Source organism: Larus michahellis, chromosome 3 (assembly GCF_964199755.1).
Source record: "Larus michahellis chromosome 3, bLarMic1.1, whole genome shotgun sequence".
In the NCBI taxonomy this organism is placed as follows: domain Eukaryota; kingdom Metazoa; phylum Chordata; class Aves; order Charadriiformes; family Laridae; genus Larus; species Larus michahellis.
In genome coordinates, this window is record NC_133898.1 from 124,113,643 (window position 1) to 124,131,771 (window position 18,129).

At 46.4% G+C, this 18,129-nt stretch overlaps 1 protein-coding gene across 7 annotated transcripts in view; it reads left to right on the forward strand.

The window, feature by feature from the left end:
* EVA1A (eva-1 homolog A, regulator of programmed cell death) overlaps positions 1 to 18,129 on the forward strand; it is a 216,797-nt gene that overhangs the window by 150,628 nt on the left and 48,040 nt on the right. Inside the window, exon 1 of one of the 7 annotated variants that reach the window (XM_074582005.1) lies at positions 2,581 to 2,692. The exons of the other annotated variants lie outside the window; for them this stretch is intronic. The gene's annotated coding sequence lies outside the window, so the exon portion shown is untranslated. Of the gene's footprint in view, positions 1 to 2,580; positions 2,693 to 18,129 lie in introns of those variants that run through there. 7 annotated transcript variants of the gene reach the window in all.

The following is an 18,129-nucleotide window of genomic DNA, read 5'->3' on the forward strand; positions in this document are numbered from 1 at the left end:
GTGGCTTGCTTCCCAGTAAATCAGCTAATGGCACCAAAGAGCTCGAAGCTGGAGGCTTTTCCTCCTTACTCCTGACTTCTTCTGGAGTTGAACTGGTGAGAAGGAGATGAGAGGCCTCTGTATCCCATCAGTAATCCCCTCAGTCATCCTCTCCCTCCCTGGAAGTGTTATTTTTGGTTAATTCATACAAGTCTGGGCCTCCTTGGTCTATCCTGTGGGAGGAAGCTCGAGGCTGGAATTTTGTAATAAAAGCCAGATTTTTCTCTGGAGGCAGAGTGGAAGAGGCCACTCCTGTTGCTTCTCCAGTTCTTGTTAGTTCTTGATCAGCTTAATCTGGTAACTGTGAAAGGTTTTCTTTCCCCGCTGCGAATAATCTTGGCCTCTGAGGAAGGTGAACGTTGGGGTGTTCACCCTGAGATACCTTATTTCTGCAGAGCCACTGGTGGGAATCCTGGACCTCACCTTCCTGATGCAAATTCCCAGCAGTTTACTGGGGGGAAGTCTCTCTGAATGCACCCCCGGCCATTTGCAGCGTTGCAGAACTGCAGTGTTGCTTAAAAACAAGGAGTTGTCCTCCACTGTCCTTGGCCAGAGTTTGTTCTTACCCTGAGGAGCACAGAGCAGTCTGTCCCCTTCCACACCAGCAGCAGCTGGTTTTCACTGGAGCAAGCACATTTTTGTACCTGCAGTTTGGAGAATGTTCTCAGAGGCTTTCTATGGTTATGAAAAAAAAGGATCCATCCATCCGATTTCCCCTGTAACCACGATATTTCCGTGTTCTCCTCCTCCACTGACCATCAGCAATAGAAAGACCACCACTCCCTGCCCTCTCCTCTTTGACTGTCTTACTTCGAAGTGGGGGTTGTTTCTACAGGGGCTGGTGCAGTGGAAAGCTGAGAATTTAAATATGCAGGTGCTACCTTAACTTAAATATGCACTAATTAAATCTGAATTTACTTCTTTGTCATCAGTCACTGTGCTAAGGACAGAGATAACAACAGGTGAAACCCATATTTCATCCTCAGTGGTACCTGACACACTACCTGTAAGATACTTTTCTGGAGACTCCCAGCTGGACTTAATTTCGCTCACTTAATAATATACATCTTATGCTCCTTTAATTTTACTAGTCACTCTGATTCCCCTCTGACATAGCCTAAAATTATGCAAATTGTGCTTGGATCCTTTTTCCCCCCTCCTCCTTTATTAATGCATGCATGGACTGTACAGTCTTCAGAGATTTATTTTTCTTTAATGGAATCAGCCTCCTTTTCCTGGCCAGTGTAGTGCACGAATGTCACATTTAAATATGTGCTTTCAAGTTCAGTCCTTTCCCTCAGACGTACTACTTTACACTACGTTTGGCTGTGTTAAACTGCAGCGCTGATTTACCACATCAGTGACCATGAAAGACTCAAATTCCTCTGACTCCTGTTTTGTTGCTTCTCTCTATTTACTCTCCACAACGCTCTGTTTTCTTGGAATAATTGGCAGATTGTAAACTTAGAATTCTTATTTCTTTTCCTCCACTTGATACAGTGGTTAGAAGTAGATTAATATATTTAGCAGATTTGGATCTGATGACAGAGCAAGTACAAAAAGCTCTCCTGAGAGCAATGATGCCACCCATGAATGTCCCAGTGGTGTGTGGTACCAGGTGCGCACAGGAAAGAAGAGGTAAAAATCTTCCCAAAGTGCAGGGAAGATCCCTTATCTCTCTTCCACAAGCAGGAACTGGAAGCAGGGAGTGATCAGCTGCTGGTAGCAACCCTCCTTGCTTCCTTGTTTCTTTTCTTGAGGAAGGCCGTAAGTGTGGTCTGTCCTCTGCTGCCATTCAGAAGTGAGAAGGATGCTCTTCAGCCAGCCAAGGAGGCTTTGAACAGCACCGAGCGTGCAAGGAGGGTTCCTGTCTCTTCTTGAGTTTTCTGTCCCAAAGATTGTCACCTCTCTGTCCAAAACCTGCAACCGTTGTCCTGTGTGGAAGCTCTGGGTATGAAATTTGGTCAGCCAGAGTCTAAATAGCTTTCAGTATTGAGTCTTACTGTTTAAAAAGCAAACAAATGGAAAACTGGGAATTTCCTGCTTTTTGTCTGTGTACTCGAAGAAGCCATGGCTAGGCAAACCTGCCAGGCATGTTGATTCTTCCTGGCCAACTGCTTTAAAGCAGGGGTGGCACGTAGTGACAGCAACAGTGGCAGCAGAAACCCTCCCCAGAGAGGAAGGAGTACACCATGGGCACCATGACAGTAGCCAAGTCAACCTCCATCTTCTGCTTGTGTCTTCCTGTATGGGTCTGCGCCACCTCTCCTTCTAGTGGATGCGATGTCAGCTGGTGAAGATCTCGTGCACCTCTGGTGAGAACTTCCAGCTGATATTTAGGAAAGGCCTCTGCCATATCAGCCACTTTCTGGGAGGACCAAGCCAGGAGGTAGGTGTCTATTCAGTTATATCTCTGGGCTTGGTGTTTCCAGCTGTCTGGCTCTCAGCAGTTTCTCACTCAGCACACGGGAACACCTAATTGCCCCGCACAGACACTCTGTCTCCCTGGACATGTACATTTACAGGTTCTGAGTCACTCCTGAGAAAGTCAGTGCTCTCGTCTTGACCATGTTGGATGCCTGAACACTTAAGATAGGCGCTCTGGGTCATGCTGCTGGCGGGATGTCTACAGGTTCGTTATTGTGACACCAAGGTACGGCTTTTATTAAATGTGGCCTGAAGTCAACTTTCCATAGCTCGGCTTTTGCAGGTGCAGAGGACAGGCTACCATCCGGAGAAGTACTATTGGCCTTAATCAGCATTTGCAAAAGCAGCGTGCAAGGCACTGCCTATTGTTGTTACTAAGAGAAATTATGCACATTAGGAAGAGGATCACATGGCTATCACGCCATGTAATCTGGCTTTGTTTTCCAGCAACGCTAGTCGCTGATTCTCTCCAGACCTTGCCTGTTCTGTAATTTTCTAGAGTTGCCTCTGTGAGGCAGGAGATTGCTTGCAAAAAACAAAAAAAGAGAAAAAAGAAAAAAGAAAAAAAAGTATCCATGCAGGGCCCTAGTTTGCTCTCTGCACAGCTTTAACTGTGCGGCTCGCTGCCAAGCATCACACAGCAGAGCAGAAAGCAAGGCAGAGAAGTGCTTGTGAATCACCATGGAACAACATCAGATGAGCCAAGCAGACCCATGTGATTTTAGGCAGGGCTCAAGAATTTCATTCCTTTAGCTTCAACCCAGGGGGCAAATTTGTTCATTTCCCTGGCATTGCAATAACGTTAAAGACTCTGCACCCATTTGCCCTCAACTGGTAGGGTTTCTGCTCTGAAACACTTGCTCTTCCTATTGTGTGTGGTAATAGCAGTTGAAGGAAAGGTGGAGGTTCAGTGGGACCAGTTCTCACCTACACTAAGCTGCTTTTACCCCCTCCTGAGTATATAAAATATCCTTAAAACAAATATAAATGGTGTAGTCAAAGTAGTACAAGTGGATTCCAGAATCAAATAGGTTACCTACTGTGAAATGAGAATGTTTTGCAAACATTTGTGGGGGGATGGATACCGAGCTGTGAGTTGTCCCCTATCCCCCTGACACAGATGCTGAGAACAAAGCGCTGATGTCTGATGGCCACGATGGATGACGGAGGGAAATTTTAGGAAGGATGAAGCACCTGTGTCTGCGGGCACCGAGTGCTGTGGCGGTTCATCTTTGCCATGCACTTGGTGCATGCTCCTTCCTGAACCTGGTCTGGGAATCATCTGGGAGGGTTCCAGTTGGCTTGGACTAAAAGCATGTGAGATAGCTGTGTAATAGCACAGACAGTCAAATTCTAGCACCCATGCTTGTGTCCTGAACGGTTTAATTCACTACTACAGAAATAATGTAAGAGCTTTGTTGACCTTTGATTCTTTCCTCTCATGGCAGAGGCCACATAATTTGAACCAGCTCAGAGATAAAGCGGAGGTGTACAGAAAACAGCAAACGACAACCTGAACTGGGGAGGAAGGAATGAAGGTATTTTCTGGGAAATGCAAGAATGCAGGCAAAAATATGAAGAAAACCACCTGCTCGAGAGAAGCAACCTCGAGAGGTGGACATAGAACTTCCTAACTTGCTTTTCCATGTCTCCTGGACAGCCTAGATTTATTTGACAACAGCGCATTTTAAAGCAGGCTCCCTAAATTATAGTCCTATTACAGTGGTTCTTTGGGGCCTAATGCGCCCCTGCAGCCCTCAGGACCACTGTGGACCCGAGGGGGAGAATAAGTACAGCTGGAGGAGCTAAGTCGGTGTCCTCCACCAGTCCACCGTTCATGATGGTAGGAAGGTCATCTTATCCAATTGCAAAATGGGAGTGCTACCTCAAAGCCACCTGGCAGAGGTGTTACTCCTCCTTGCTTGCAATATGCTGGAAAAATGAAAAGCTTTAAGTGAATGCTGTGTATTATTAATGAGGGAAGGTTGGAAAAAATCCCCACGACTTTCTGTTGTACATGTTGCTTGAGAAAAGACAGGCTATCTGTGGTGAGACCTCACAGCACGCAAATTCCCAAAGCATATATGCAAAGATTGAAACTGGAGGTTTTGTTGACCCTGGAAGAAAAAGCAGATTCCAAACTGGGGCTCAGAAAAAAATATCTCCCATTTCATCAATATTTGCTCTTGCTTTATTGATGAATGGATGCAGCTCGCCTGTGTTGTGGTTTTTGTCCTGTTTATCTTCTGAATTTGCATACATTTTATTTCTGGGCAACTATAGTTTCAAGAGCTGGCTGCAAGGTAGGCAGCTGAAGAGCCACATCATCTCTTCCATCCTCTCTTTCATTGAATTTCCAAGCTTGGGGTCTTGCTTTTGAGCAGAAATTTTCTGATGGGGACTGTAGGGACTAGATTACTACAGGGAAAATGTGAACGTCCATCAGGATTTGAACTTTGATCTACAGAAAACGACCTGATATTTCAATCTGCCAAATCACTTTGGGCCATGAGGACCTACAGATTAAAAACTTGTAACGTGGGAGAACTTAACGTAAAATCTCTATGGCTTTTAAGCGAATTAGTTCTGCCTTGTTGTTTCCATTGAACCATGCGACTTAGAGAAGTATGAAGTAGACTTGCTCAGAACTCCTCAGAAGGAGAGATGGACTGCTTGAGGGTATCTGTGGCGTTGTTTCACCCTTGTCCATGGCTGGGTAGTTGATTCAGCTGTTGCACCGACGCGGTACAAGATAGATTGACAAGCCTTTCTTTTAAGGTTCAAGGGACAAACAGAGGGCTAAGGCAGGCTGCAGTTTTTGTGGGGGAACATCTGTAATCCCTCATTCCTTCTTCCAAGTATTTAATCTGTTATATCACTATGTAGAGTGAGGATGATACCAAATTGTTCCATTCGACTTCAGTTCAGCTTTTTTGGCCCTTTCAGGCTGAACGGAGGCTCATCACAGCTGCTGTTTACCAGGAGGCATTGTAGAAAAAGCCTAGCATGCATTTATTTAAATAACATGTGATATTTTCTGGAGGATAGCACGGAGTAGCTATAGTGCTGTTTCCAGAGAGTTTAAACGGTGTCCTTGGCAAGAAAATAGAGAGGAAGGAAAGATCTGTTACATGTGCCTGTGTATTGCCCCTAGAATAGGATCAAAGTTACAAAAAGAAACTGTGGTTTTATTTCTCCACAGTTGTTAGAGTTCACAAACTTCCCAGGATCTACATTTCAAGGCTTTCGTCAACCAGATTTTGTACATTTACATTTGTTCAAAATAGTTTCCAGCCAGTGAGTGATTAGTGGTTAGAAATGGCTTGCAGTTTGGTGATAATTTGATTAAGAGAAATCCTTAGGAAAATGAGCATTCCAGATCTTTCATCTTTCCCTGCTTCACCTGTGGACCACGACTCCTTCCCCACCCAATCTCACAGGAGGCATCTCCTTTACCTCCTGCGTTTCAGAAAGGAACAGATGAATGCTAGTCAGGAAAGACAGGAGGATGCCTCCAGCCAGAATGAGCAGCAGGAAAAGACATTAACTCCAAAAAAAAAAAAAAAATCACTTTTACATTTTTCCAGGAGAACTTAAAATGCAGTAATTATATCCCTCTCCCCAAGAACTCTGTGTACTCTGGTCCTTTTGAATTAATTCAGCATTAAGGACTGTGCTGGGCTACTGGCAGGGGGCTGAGTAGGCGCACTGCGGAGTTATAGTGTCTCCAGAGGTGGAGGAAGCACAAGATTCATGGTATCTTGAGAAGACTTTCACCTCCTCCACATGCCAAGGAGGGCACCCCTCAGCAGCATCGTCTGGAGCAGCGCTCCTTCATCTCTAAGCCTGAGGCAGTCTGCAAACACATGAGGATGACCCACACCTGTACACTTCCGTGCTGGCCAGCGAGCCAGCAAAGAAAACGGGGGAAATAAAAATAAGAGCTAAATATTCAAAGGTTAGCCAATTTTCAAATTATGTATAAATGAAAATAATTTTCTGATGTTGCGCTAGCTGGGCCATGGATTGTTTTTTCATAAGAAGGTGAAGTGGTAGGCGAAGTATTGCTTGACCTGTCAGTCCTTGCTAATAGAAGAACCATTTTGCGTCCTACTCCTTCATTCGGAAGTGGGGAGAACGGAAGGGAGAGTTAAGTACTTCAGTAGGGACTTTTAAAAAAAATCTTTGCTTTACTGATTTGCTTCAGGAAATTTTGGTTAAAAATATTGATTTAAAAAAGGATGATGTCTTTCTGCCTTCCTGTAACAACTGTGGCTGTATGCCTGTCATAGTCACTGACTCGGGTATTCCCACTTGGTGGGAATGGATTCACAAATGTTTGGATTTACAAACACACATGGATTTACAAACAGTTGCTTGAAGTGGTTTTGCAGGTCTCCTTGCGATAATGACACGTTCGTGTCTCCAAGCCATAGGCTTAATACCAATGCAGCACTACCTGGACTGGCAGAGGGAGAGAAACAATCTCACCTTCCTTGCATCCCGGAGACTTTTCCAGCCCTCGGCAAGCCAGCATGGCCCTGCGTGGAGCAGCTGTTTCTGGCCACCGTCTCACATCCTTCTGGCCATCCTACCATCTCACAAAGTAGGGCAACCCAGCAGAATTCATAGGTACATAAATAAAAGGTGAAAAAGCCGGTGAGACCATTCGGTCCCTCTTCCTGGGCAACGGCAGCCACAGACTTTCCTTGAATCGACTCCCATGGCAATTACAGCCGATGTCCCACCTTTGTTTTTCAAGTGGTGCTATCCTTGGCAGTGGTAATTCCACCATTGCCAGCAGCTGACATGGGTACAGCCGTTACCATCTCCCTTCTTGGCCCTGTATCCCTTTGAAGCAGCGTGTGTGACGCTAGTGGTCCATGCATCCTTGTTTGGGGCACCGTGAGCTGTGATTCTCTCAGGGAGTGCATCCAACCTCATTTATAGGACCAGTGTATGAAGAATCTGTGAGATCCCTCAGGAAGATTTTTCAGTCTAAACCTATTTAAAACTTTACATGGAAAAGAAAGGTCTGGAAGTCCACGCTCAACAATATAGTATGCATGAGACTCAGTTAATTCACCTTGAAAGAGGCCTTTAAGAGAACTTGAAAGCTGCTTTAGGGCTCGGACGTGGGTGAGCGCCCAAGAGCAGCACCAGATAAACAGAAAACATTGCCGCAACCTAGCGAGGAGGTCATGGGATCCACAGAGCTGGCAACGTTGCTTGAGCACGTCGGTTTGCGCTGTGGCCGTTTTTTTCTCACAGATGGGATAAAAATAAGATAGATTAAGTATATCCAAGAAAAAAAATAGTTTTGCAAAGGCTTGAGCGAGCTGCCAATGTCAGCAAAGGGAGCCAGTAATGTAAGCAAACTTCAGAGAAGGAAAGCTGCGGAGAGTCCTGCCGGAGAGAGCAAAGGGGACCGGCTCCGCACGCTGGCTGGGTGTGGGGTGAGGGGCTGGCCGGGCGATATGGCTGATTTCTGTCTTCTGTGACCCCGATGGAGAGGGAGGTTTTTCTTTTAGCTGATAAATATTCCTGCCTCTAATTTAAAATGTTTTTCCCCCCTTCTGTGGCCCTTTGAGTTAACCTCTGCCACGCCAAGTCAGTCAGGCTGATAGGTAGGTGCTGAGGTCCTGACAGAAATTTGGAGCTGCCTGTCACTGCTGTCAATGTCTGTTCTGCTTTGCCAGGGTTAGATCTACATTCGGCTTTGATCTTGCACCCAGCTTTCCAGCAGATAATTAGGAATGGCCAGTTTAGGCAAGGTGAGGAACTGCTCCCTTGAACTGGATCTTGTATCAACAGAGTGAGCAGCAGCACCTTGGCTGTCTGCACTGTAGGATGCTCCCCGGCGAGCGTGAAAATGGAGTTAGGATGTATGATGCAGCAAAAGCAGATGGTGTACCAGGGCTTTCGGGGCTCAGATGAGCAATAGTTACTGCTTCCTGGTGGCTCTGTAATAACTGACTGTGACCTTGGTCTCAGGCAGTGGCAGATCATCTGCCTTCATTTAGCTGGCTGTGAAAACTGACTGTTGATTCCTGCTCTTCCTTTCCTTTTTTTGGAGAGCCACTACATCTGAGTCAAGGCTAAAGGTGTGCTGGGGCTCCATACATTAAGTCTTCATGTGTGCTGATGCATAGAAAAACCCCTTACCCGGCAATAAGTGGGGGAGGCCAAGTCTGAAACGGTGCTCCTCTGATTTGGCAGTACTTACTCTGCTTTGGGGAGGTGGAAATGGTGAGGGGCATGGCCAGAGGGAGCAAAGGCCAGAGGAAATCATTCTCCACTAAGTAACAGTTATTTGTTGGTCTCCGGAGTGGTTACTTCAGTCAGGTTTTTAAATGCACTTAATTCGGACAGAAGTAATCTCGGTGAAAGGGGCGTTGGGATCGTGTAGAGAACGGTCTTGGGATAAACATCTGCCTCTTTATGCTTAACAACCGTATTTGTGACATTAAAACAAATACCACTATCTGACCCAGAGAGCTTGTGGAAAGGGGCCAGAAAACAAACTGTGTTGCTACTGATGAGATAATGGATCAGAAAAAAACAAGATTGCAGCACTAAAAAAAACCACCCTCAGTCAAAAAGCTGTTTCTCATTTCTTTTTATATGGCCCTGAAAATTAAGACAAGTGTAGTTTTTCAGCTCAGCCTCACTTTGTAGAGTTGGTGGGTTTTACACTTGGGGAAGGAGAATTACAACTTTCCTTTCCCACGTTGTTTGAGAACAACATAAGAAACGTGTTTGAGTGGCAAAGTTCACTCCCCTCCGTGCGTTAGGGCCAGGGGTTTGATGCTCTTTATAAGAGAACCAGTAACCACATACAAAAATTGCGTCAAGACTCTCAGATGGCCAAGAGGGAGTTGGATCTAGCCATTCGCTTGGGCCCTCTTCTCTGTAGCTGGTGTCTGTCTGTCTGGATCTGTGGAAGTGATGCCATTAATGCCAGTGCACGATCCCTCTGTCTGTCTGTCCAGCCACATCGGTCTCCCATCTGCCTATGATGCAATTTCCTTTGCTTCTTTATTGGGAGATTAAAGGAGCTGCTTCTTCTCCCTTTTCCTTGTAGATAATTTATTGTTTCTGGATTTAATAACTTTTCGTATTTGAAGGTTTCCTGCAGATGGATCAGGAGCAAATGCGAACATTTCAATGACAGCATTTTTAAGGCAAGTATCTACAGTATAAGCTACCTGTTTCCCGATCCCCCTACTGTATAAATCAAGATTCACTTATATACCCTAGCTGTCACTTCAAAGGCAGCTTTGGCTAATAGGTGTTGTTTCTTATAGTAAATTTAAGAGCGAAAGCATCATAAGTGTCTTCCTGGTAGCTGTTGGTAAATTCAATGGTGACATTAGGAACTGCTTCAAAAAGTTCACAGTTCTCCTCTTGTTAGTGTTTGGCCCATTGGGTAATGAATGTGCTCTTGAAACGGTGGGACATCGCTTCTTATCAGTGAGTTTTGCGTCTGGAGGTCCCTTCTACCCAGAAGCTTCCTTGGCTTCTCATCTAAGACGAGTCAGAAGCATTATGTAGGGATATGAGAGAGATATTGAGGTGCTGAAGCGAGTGCAGAGGAGGGCAACGAAGCTGGTGAAGGGCCTGGAGAATAACTCTGATGAGAAGCGATTGAAGGAGCTGGGACTGTTTAGTTGGGGGAAGAGGAGGCTGAGGGGAGACCTCATCGCTCTCTACAACTACTTGAAAGGACATGGTAGAGAGGTTGGTGCTGGTCTCTTCTCACAGGTAATTAGCGATAGAACAAGAGGGAATGGGTTCAAGCTGCAGCAGGGTAGGTTTAGGCTGGACATTAGGAAAAAAATCTTCCCAGAAAGAGTGGTCAGACACTGGAATAGGCTGCCCAGGGAGGTGGTGGAGTCACCATCCCTGAATGTGTTTAAGACTCATTTAGATGTGGTGTTAGGGGATATGGTGTAAGGGAGAACTTTGTAGAGTGGGGTTGATGGTTGGACTTGATGATCCCAAGGGTCTTTTCCAACCTAAATGATTCTATGATCCTCTGATTCTCTGATTTACTTTAATAAGACATTAAGCTGGAGATTTGGCTGGAGTCGGTAACTCCAGCCCACCTGCCATAGGGGCCAGATGTAATTCCATAAGGTCTCACAGGGCTGTACTATCTTAGCACACACCGTCCCGTCCCCTGGGAGTCGGCCCCGTGGTGAGAGTTTAGCCGTGCTGAGCTGACTGCACAGGTTGGATCTGATGAAGCCCTTTTGTCACAGCAGCCCTGGGCCCCACAAATGAGCTCTGCTTGTGGGACTGAAAGAGACTTGTTGGCTTCTTCAGCCCAAATGGTGAAGTTGCCCCTTCGGGCTCTCTATGTCCCAGTTTCAGTCCTGACACCTTGGGGGACTTGCCACCTGATGTGGGTGTTCTTTCACGACACAGCTAACGAAAGCTATTAATTTATTTTTATTTTTAAGCACAAGAGTAGCATTGAGTAGATACAAATGTCTGTCAGCTTTGCAGCAAGTTGAGGAGACCACTTTGTAGCACCTTTGGGTTGGTTCCATATTTCCAGTTGTCCCATTTTCTCAGATGTAGAAGACTCCCCCGAGTCTGAAACTTTGGCCTTAAGGTTTCCAAGGGCTGTTTCTTTCTGCAACAGTTCTGATGGCTTGTTTTGTTTTTCTAAGTAAAGCCTGCCTGGGACTGCTCTTTCCAGTTGCACCTCCTCAGTGGTGTCAGCCCTGTTGGTGATACACACCCAGGTCCCTGGGCTGCCATAGACTGGCAGCGTGGGTGAGCGTCTCAGGTGGGATTTTGTGAAATGAGACTCAGAGCAGCACCTTGCTTCACCACGAGGTTGTGAAGAGAAGCGTTTTGGAGACTGTGAGTTGTTTGGGCACTGCAGTAGGTGGCAGCTGCATGAAGTACATCCTCACACCGCGCATTAAATAGGGTCTCATGCTAGTTTCAGCAGAGGCTCCAAAGAGAAAATTCTTGCATGTCTGTGAGGAGTCTCTCTTGCCCGGAGCCAAGATACGGAGGAGACGCAGCTGACGCAGCCGCCGTTGCTCTGCTTATCTTGTGAGTTACTGTTGAGGGCTGAGCTTTGGCCAAGAGTGTCTTCTGTCTCCATGCAGACACTCTGCCATGACTCCGTCTAGGCATGCCCTCTGTCTAGGAGGAGGCAGGTAACAGCTCTGTGACGTGGCTGAGGCTGGCACCTGCCCGAGGAGGTCTTCTCCTGTATGATGCTGGGATTGGCTGAGCTGTGATGCTGGAGAAAGAGAGACTTTCTCCTCGGCCCCTGGGAAGAAGCATGCAGGTCTAGTCACGTTACAGGTGGCTTCAGACTGAGACTTGTCCTGACTGGCTTATTGCAGAAGATCTAGGAGGATGCTCCTGTCAGGGTTAGGTGGTTACCGACATGCATGGGCGGTGGATTCGGGCTTGAACCCATGCGTGTCCCCTCAGCCTGTTGTGCTGTGTAGTCTTGTGGCACTCCTCTTTTGCAGATGAACTGAAGATGATCAGTCAGAATATATGAGAGGCACGTTTGCAGATTTAAAGGTCTGTAAAGCAGTCTGGTAGCTTTGCTTAATTAAGGCAGTGTTGGAGAAGGATCTTGGCATCCAGGGTAGAGGGACAGTCTTTTTGCACCCATCTGTGGGTATTTCCAGTGCTCTATGGGTCAGTACATTCCCACTCCACGTTCTGTCTGCTGTAACTGAATCATTAGTAATTCTCCCCACGAGAAACCCCAAATGTGATTGTTTCACTGGCCAACTGATGAGCAGTAATAGCCAGTGAGCAATGAGCAGCTGCTAACGCTGCAGAAACAGCCCTTATCAGAGCCAGATCAGCGGCTGATAATGATCTCCTTGGGGAGAAGTTCCCACCTCACCGCATCCCTGCTTCACTCGAAATTAGTTTGGTTGTGTATCTTGGTTCAACATGCCTCCAGTCCTTTTAGTTGGAGTGAAGATTCACAGCTGGAGTCTCCATGTATGGAGCCCCGTAAGGGCTCGCAAAGCTCTTTTCTCGGAACGTTTTGACGCTTCTCCCTGTGGCAGGGCAGTGGGTGGTACGCAGGGTTTAGCGCTCCTGATAAGCCCCCGGATGGGGTGGGAAGGCACTTGGATCATGTCACACAGAGGATTTTAGGGCTTCCCTCTGGTAGAAAGGTGGATCCATCTCTAGTGACTGTTCACAGCCCTGCAGTGAACACAATCTGTATCCTTTGTAATGACACCACCTTCCTCCTCAGATAAAGTGTTTCTTTGCTTGCCTGGATTTACAACTCCATCAACCAAACTCTATAAATAAATTGCCTAGTAAAGATGTAGCTAGCCTCTGCCAATTTTTTTTTTTTTTCTCCTGTAGTTTAAGTGTATTGCTTGGAAGGAGAAACTAAGCAGCAAATAGAGTTTCTGGCCCTGGCATGAGGTACTCTGTTTGCATAGCCGTGTCAGGTGTGTGATTTTTCACACGTCTCATTGACAAAGTGTTCCTGGCAAAATGTTTATGCGCAAAATGAGCCAATGTCACTTCCCTTCTCCATCCGCTGGCGAAGGTCCAGTCCCACTCACCCGCCTTTTACCAAAAGCTTAACGGAGAGAGCTGCCCAGCCGGTGGCACGGCGACAGACGCACTAGAGAACAGAAAGAGTTAAATGCCAAGCTTTGCGGCAGAGCTTTTCATTGTCACGACCCCTGTAAGTGGAAACACAGGCTGAATAAATGGGTCTGATGATGCTGGACCCCCAATCTCCCCAGAACACCAGCACTTAGCCCTCCGTCTCCAGAGTTACACGACGTTACACAGCCCTCTTAAATGCGCCAATTATTGCTCTACGCAAGCTTTTCCTGTGTGTTGCCTCTGAAATATGTGTTTCATTTTCTTCAAGAAAGCCCATTTTTCTTTGCAATTCTGGTGAAATCAATATTCCAAAATGGCATTTCAATAAAATCAAGGTTGTAAAGTAAACGGGGTAATGAGAAGACAAGCCCTGTAAATAGATTTTCAAATGTCAGGCAGTTGACATATATTTTCAAATATACAACTTGATTCCACAGCGATAAATATGGGAGACTGACAGCAGACGAACAAGAACTACGGGAGGAGAGGAACGATGTGAAAGTGCCTGTGTTTTTCTCCTTAGCTTGTGGCAACCTGCAGGCACGTATGGGACTCCCCGGGGCTGAGGAGGGAGAACAGGTATGGGTTTTTGTATGGTCCTGGCTGGAAAAAGGCAATTTTAAGCTATATTTAAAGCCTCTAGTGTTGCAGAAAGTCAGCTCCTGGATTTTTTGCCTCAACAGCGGGATGCCCAAGGGTTAAAGGAGGAAGAGGGCATTAGGGGGTGGTGGCATGAGTCAGTATTGCACTGATGCCCAAGTGCTGGAATCACCATCTCTCCTACGCCTGTGCAGATCCCCCAGCTTTACCTGACCTTTCACATGCTACACCAATGACTCCCTCTTGCTTTTCCCGGGAACGGGCGCTGTGTGTTCCTGCTCCGCTAAGCAGTGGCCACGTTCCAAGCAGCAGCAGCTGCGTTTTTATACTCTTGTATCGGAACAGGGCTCGCATAGTCTGAGCCATCCCTCGCAGTCACCCGCAACAGGAACGCTTGTGATTAGAAACTTGTGGGGTCATCCCCGTAGCTTCCAAAAAAAAGTTTGTCATCTTTCTGAGAAGAAAAGCAACTGGAAAACCGAAGAAATTATACGCCCTGAGCTGTGGAAGTTGACACAAAGGAGGCAAGTGTAGAAGTGCCACATTACCACTTTGAGGTGATGGCTTTGAGGTGGTGGATGAATAGCAAACAATGCTATATATGTTTTGTATTTTCTAAATTGCTGTATCCTTCCCTAAAATACAGTCCTGATTTCCCAAGGGATTATATGAGTCAAGGCTGGTTGGTTTGCAGTCCAGTTAGAAGCGTAAATGGCCCTAACTCACCTACAAATCAAGCTTTCTAAATTAATTGCTATTATTTTGATGAGAAAGAAAGTTTGGGAACGCTTTAACATGAAATGAAAGAAGCTTACGAGAAAGTAATTGAAGTAATAACCTGAGGGGAGAACTAAGATATGATTTTATGTTTGAGGAGAGAATGAAGATATGACTTCAAATTGGTAAAAAAAAAGGGAAAAAGCATGAAGGCTGAAAAAGAATAGAACGAGCATCTCCTGTCTTTGCAGAGCTGGTGAGCAGGGACACGACATTTGGGGGATGCAGAGAGCGTTGCTTTGGGTCCAAAGGGGGAGTGTTGTATCTATCTGAAATATCTGGCTACTGATGAGCAAGAACCGCCTGGAGTTCTCCATCCTGATTCATTTTTCAGGCTTGTCACCACCTGCGCATGCATTTTTGAGAGTGGGAATTTGCCCGTCAGTGAACGATTCGGGGGGTCGGTGCGTCTGTGCGACATCCGTGATGTCCAGCAACAGGCTGAGCTTTGCTGAGCTGCCGTTTGTCGTCCCACGGGTTTTAGCCGGGTGCTCTGGATTTCTGAACAATGGTGATTTTTTTTTTTAATTCGGGAAGCTGCTGTCGACATCACCCTAAAAGTGGGTTTGGGCATTTTCTTTGATGGGGAAAGCAGATGAGGTGCTGCCACACTTTGCTGCCAGGAGTCCAAGGTAAGACTCAGACCTCCCAAACTTTCCTGGTGTTTTGACTGATCCAGGAAATCAGTCTGGCATCTTGCATATTCCTGCTGGTTAGGGAGACTTGTAGCTTTCGTTAGATGCTGGATTTTCATCTTAGCTAATAAAAAGCAAAGAGAAATCACGCACGCAGTCTGGCAGGGGGATTGAGTGTTTGGGCAGTATGAAAGGTCCTCTCAGGTGCGGCTCGTGCTGTATGGTTTGTGGAGCGTTCAGCAGGGCCCTGCCAGTGCTGGGGTTTCCTGTTGCTCATAGCATTCCTTTACTATTACTTTTTTTTTTTTTTTTTTTTGGTCTTGCTTTGTAGAATTTGATCTCTGCTTTAAATTACGTCTCCGGTAACGTGTGCGCTCTGATTATTGCAACGTGCCTCGCTGAATGGGGATCATTCCCTTCCTCGGTCTCAATTCGCTTCACCTTGGCTTATAACTTTACTTTCTGGGGAAAGGAAAGGTTTATTTTCCTTTGGGATTGCCAGAGATGATGGTCTTTGATTTCTATGTCCGTGGCCTGAAATCGTTCTCAAATCCAGCCTGTCATCTTGAAATGATTTACTTCTTTCATTGTTTGAATCTCCCCCTTATTTCTCGCCAATTCTCTGTGCGAGAACGTTGATTCCTGCATTTACCAGGGCTTGCTTTCGGCATCTGACTGAGCTGGCAGGTTCACATCTGTCTTTCATAAGGAGGATTTTGCAGACAAGAACTCCCTGGAAAGGGATTAAGCCTTTTTGTTGTTGTTGTTGTCGTTGTTGTTGTTGGTCTGGAGTTTGTTGCTGCTGAGAGGATGATAAATGCTGCGCACGAGACACACCACGACGAACGCACGTCCCTTTGAGGGGATGGATGTAATTGTCTCTTTGCCCATCCTCACCTATATTATGATTTATATTAATGTAAAGCCAGCAAGCGCTCACAGCGCAACATCCCGCGCAGCGCAGAGCAGCTCTGGGGTTGTGGCAGGGGGTTGCTTGGTAATTCCGAGGAAGTGTCCCACATGGATAAAGCAGGACGTCAGGGGGCTGCATGTCAGTATTTTCCCATCTTAAACCTGTTTGTATACTCATTCCCAATGGATCAGGCACCTCCGTTCAATATATATTTGCTAGTGGTGGATAACATGAGAAAAGTTCTGTCCGTGCACTGAAATAGCTTTTCTTGTGTTTCTGGGGGTCTCCTAATTTTTTTTTTTTACATAGATAGATAGCTAGATAGATAAAGTTTTAGATAATAGAGGTTTTTTTTAGATAGTGTAGATATATTCAAGATCTGTGTTTCCCTCCCTCGCGCGGCTGGGGTGGCTAAGCCCAGACCTCCCAGCAGTTACAGTCAGTGATTATGTGATATCTGCAGGTAAAATTGTGTCTGAACACCTTGAACGGGTTTGTTGACAGTTCTATGAAACAGAGAGGCCCTGTTGCCCCAGGGTACAGGTCCTTTGGGTCTGGGATCCCAGAGGCAGTTGTGGGGCAGAGCTACGAAACATCTTTGCTGCCTTCCATTTCCTCTGACACTGATTTGCCTCGGTGGCCTTGGGCAAGTCAATTAACGTCCACGGACTTGCGAAAGGTAAATGCTATGCTGGTTTTACAACATAGATGGTGTTTTTGAGGGTTAATTAGTCGGTGTTTGAGGCACAGTGCTTTTATATAGGGGTTATTCATCAAGTCCTTGTTCCCTTTGCTCGGGAGGGTGTTAATTGCTGCCTGCTTATGGGATGGCTCTGATGAGATGCGAGTTAAGGCAGGTGGAGGTGAGGATGTGATTAACAAAGTGAGCCTGGGGTAGAACAGTTTTCCCCAGGCGAGAAAGTGTGTTTCTGTTGGCCACTGGCTTTCCTTTTGGCATGTGTTCCTGAAAAGGCCCCGGTTCGGGGAGCACCCTGTGATGACCCCACACTCATCCTGGGGCTTTCGGGGCTCCTCACTCACACACATTCAGAGGTGCTCAGCCACGTAAAAGCAGGAAGGATGTGAAATTCCCTCCCCCTCCTATCTGTGTGGCCAGGTGAGGAAGTCAGGAACGTAATTTCATGCACCATAAATACTCATAATTCCAGGTACTTACGATTCGAGCATGCACATTAATGTGGTGCGAGCTCTCTCCCCTGGCTGGAGTCGGTGTAATCACACTTAGGACCTGTTTGTCTTGGCGGAGCTGCCCTTATGAATGAGGTAACTTCGGAAAAGACATTCCTTCACTCATGGCAAACAGCTAAAAATATCTGAACTTCCATGGGCCTGGGGAGGAGAGCAGGAGCCGGGGTAAAGCTTAGAGCATGGACCTCCAGAGATGCACTTTCGAGCTCCTTTTTAGAGCCGAGCAGAGGCTGCACCACCTTTGTTGGACCAGGGTTTACCACGGAGCGTGTTTTGGGGCTGGAAATGCTTTGCTCACATTTAGCCACTCGGAGCATGCAAGTTGCAGCAAATGACCTCTGTTCTTTGCTGCAAAGCCTGTTTTGCTTCTCAGCGACTTACACGTTGAGTTTACGAGTGATGCAAGAGCCCTGGCTCTGCAAATCACTGTGAGAGCGTCTTGGACGATGACTGCTGCTGTGGGACAGAGTGCACAGCACTCTCGTTAACCAAAGATGAGTTGAAGATTAATATGCTTTCCTTCTGCCCTTTAAAATGAAAATTAAGCAGCCTTCCTCTTTGATGATGGGAAGAGATGCTTGTCAAGGCATAAGACTGGGGCTGTTGAACTATTTGGATGCGCAGGGATGGCCTAGTTTGAACTGACCAAGGGCTGAGAGTTGCCTTGTGTGTCTGTGTGTGTGTGTGTGTGTGTGTGTCTGTGTTAAAGCGAAGTTTTTCAAAATGAGACCAAAAAAAAAGCATCATTTCACAACCTGAAGAAAGCTAATGAAGCGATGCAGTTATACCTGCCCCTGCAGATCTGGCCCCAAGCCTTCGCAGACAAAGAAAAGGGTTTGCCCAGGTTGTGTTTATTATGCAGTGAGAGTTCCTGTTGCCGCTTTTCCCGTGCAGCTGGAACCA